Raw genomic sequence first — 3,429 nt, forward strand, 5'->3', positions numbered from 1 at the left:
AGTCTAACTTGTAGCAATCTACATCAACAAGCTGGTTCGAATAATTTTGATTCAAACATATAAGTGTAGACTTCAACCAATTTTGGGTGTAAACAAGATCCTCTACCATTCTCGAAGCCAATGAACTTCAAAATGAATCCAGCATATGGCTTCATCTACTAAATGTTGATTCAAAAGTTACAGTGGTAATTGGAATAGTTAAAATATCTCTTGCCATTTGAGCAATGCCCTAGTAATTGCTAGAGTTAACCCTCCACCAAATTAATATATCAAATGTTAGTGGGAACCTCAACATCCTCCAATAAATACTGCTATAGCTCTATTTTTACAATCCATCAAAGATGACAATTTTTGCTCTTTATGGAAGTTTCTCAAAAAAGCCGAAGGGCCAACTGAATAAATGCTCCCCATCAATGTGTTAATCTCCAATTCTGCTATAGTTAGTCGAGGATGCAAAAGCGGGGTAAGCATGCAGGCCACATCAATTAAATTTTTTTTTTTTTTAAAAAAGGGACAAAAACAAGAAATAAAGGCACTCAGAGGTGGTGGTCATCTTCTTCGGTGAATCTTCTTGTACATATGTACAAGGTTGCTATCATCGAATGGGAGGTAACTGACACGAAACATCACATACAGGATGACCTTGCAAGACCAGGCGTCGGCTTTGGAACCGTCGTATCCACATTGACAGACGACCTCGGGGGTAGTGTAAGCCAGGGTCCCGCATGCCGTGTGTGGCAACCCGTTCTTAAGCTGCTCAGGGAGAGCTAGGAGTCCGAAATTCGAGACCTTCAGGTTACCATCTTTGTCGAGGAGGAGGTTCTAGGGCTTCAAGTTGCGGTGGGCTATGCTATTTTGGTGGTAGAAATACAGCGTCGAGACCAGCTGCTGGAAGTACCGTCGCACTGACGGCTCGATAAGCTTGCCTTAACGAGAGATCTTGGAGAAGAGCTCTCCACCATTTGACTACGAGGTAGATCCTGGTCTTGGTGGCCATGACCTTGAGAATCTTGAGGATGTTAGGGTGGTCCTAAGGCAGCACATGGCCATGATCTCTCAGATTATCTGCGGTTCCTTGGCAGCATCAACAATCTTAGACTTGTCAATGACCTTCACGGCCACAGTCGTGTCGTCCACCATGGACCGTGCCTGGTACACCTTGGCGAAACTACTACGTCCCAATAGACGCCCCAATTGGTACTTCCCGAGGATGGTGGTGGGTGGCGATGGCAATGGGACCGAGACCCCTGGCTCCATGGCTAAAGAGGTTGGAGGAAGAGAGAGAAAGGGACCCAACTCCCAACACCAACAGGCAACATGGAACAGGGGTCTCGAGCTTTGTTTAGTGTGTTTGAGCAGAGGGAGGAGAAGATGAGAGGGGAGACGAAGAAGATGAAGGAAGAAAGAAGATGGAGAAGATGAGAAGGGAGACAAAAGGCGGAAGAAGATTTCGCACTATACACTTCGTTTCATTAAGGACACGTAGGACCCGACTGCTGGGCAACTACCCCTCTGGCTTGCAATTAGCATTTTTCGTTAATCTCACTATGAGCTATAGTACTCTAGAGCACTACACAGTCAGCTTCCTTTGCAACAGTGGAGGAAGTTTGTGTACAACCTCACACACAGGGTTAAGCGTATTGGCCAATAAGATCAATTAGATCAGTCAAATAAATCAGATTAGTTAGTTTAGTTAGTTAAAGTCATTCAATTAATTAGATAACCCAAGCCCTGCTTTCTCTGTACACGTGTTTCACTTGATATGAGCCACATACTACAACATAAGCCTATCATTGTATCATTGATTCATTATAACTTCCCAATACGTATGGCATCAAGAATGCCTAGTACATTAAAGTCATTTTAAAAATTACATAATAAAGTTATTAATTTAATATTAAAGTATTAAATTATCCTTGATATAATATTAAATATGGCCAAATAATCAAAATAAAATTAGATAAGAAAATGTCACAATCAAATTAAAGTTGCTTTCTCTTTATAAATATTTGACTCAATAATTCTTTTGTGAAGTTAATACATTATTATTGTAAAGTAACAAAATAGTATCAAAAATAATATATATAGCACATAAAATATATACAATAAAAAAATATATGTAAGAACTTATGTAATAGTGTGTGTGTATATATATATATATATAAATATTACGAGTATTGTGACGAGCCCAAAACGATTCAAGTCAAGTATTGTTCATGAGCAGCTCTATTCGTTTTGCAGCCCTAACTACATGTAGTAGACTTGAGGATATAAAGGCATAGAGGTTGACTCAATAAGCAAAGATGCAATCGTAGAACTCTTTTGAAAGCAAGTCGGAGGTTGATATATACTTAGTTGAAAAACGTGAGGAAGATGATGGGAAATTGGACATTCTATCTTGGTGAAAGGTTAATTCCATTAGATATCGTGTACTTTTAAAAGTCAATGCTCTTATAATATTGGTGTCTACAGTGACCTCTGAATCTGCATTTAGTACAACAATTCATGTACTTGATCCTTTTCAAACTAGTTTATCTTTGACTATGGTACAATGCCTTATTTGTGCCTAGAATTAGTTTCGTTCTTCTTCTACTCCAATTAGCCTTAGAACTTTAATGGATGATGTAGAAGATTTTGAGAAGCTAGGTATGTAACAAAATTATTTTATTTTACATTTTTTTATGATTGATTTGTTACATAAATATATAATTTTTTTATTTTATTTCTATGTATTGAACTTGTGGGAGAGGTTGAAAATTCTGCAAAAGCTTCGAATACAATGTCTAAACCTATTGAAGATGGTTTAGGTGAGAAGAATATACTCCTATACTAGTTATTTTGATTACATGAAAAAATATTAAAATTTGAAACTAAAATATTTGTCATTTGATTGTTATGTTTTTGCAATAAAATCGTTTGATTATATATTATGACTTGTGGAGAGTTGGAGTTATGGACTCGTGGAGACTTTTGGAGAGTTGATGATTATGATCATTTCATTATATTGATTTCATTTTGGTTATTTCGGTGGTGCTTAGATACATTTCATCTTATTTTAGTTATGGAGTAATTAGTAATATTGTTTTATAAGTAGTTGGTTTATGGCTAGATGGACATAATAGTTTTTATGTATATTTTGTCACTTCCTTTTTTTATTTTTTTTATTTTTCTTTTATTTGGAGTTTGGATGATATTTCAATTTTTTTTTCATTTCCATTTTTCTTTTTTCTTTTTTCTTTTTTAGTTTTATTATGATAATTGCTAACCTTCGTGGATAGATATAAATAATTTTTATGTATATTTTTCTTTCATTTTCTATTTTTTTCCCTTTTATTTGGAGTTTGGATGATATTGCATATTTCAATTTCTTTTCTCGATTTTTTTTTTCAACTTTATTATGATGATTGCTAATTTTTTTCATTTTTCAGG

The 3,429-nt window shown here is 35.6% G+C and overlaps 1 pseudogene; it reads right to left on the bottom strand.

Annotated features, from left to right (window-relative positions):
• Window positions 1-549: 549 nt before the first annotated feature.
• On the bottom strand, window positions 550-1,257 carry LOC122301660 (annotated as a pseudogene).
• Between the last annotated feature and the right edge of the window lie 2,172 nt (window positions 1,258-3,429).

This window comes from Carya illinoinensis, chromosome 2 (assembly GCF_018687715.1).
Source record: "Carya illinoinensis cultivar Pawnee chromosome 2, C.illinoinensisPawnee_v1, whole genome shotgun sequence".
NCBI classification, from domain to species: domain Eukaryota; kingdom Viridiplantae; phylum Streptophyta; class Magnoliopsida; order Fagales; family Juglandaceae; genus Carya; species Carya illinoinensis.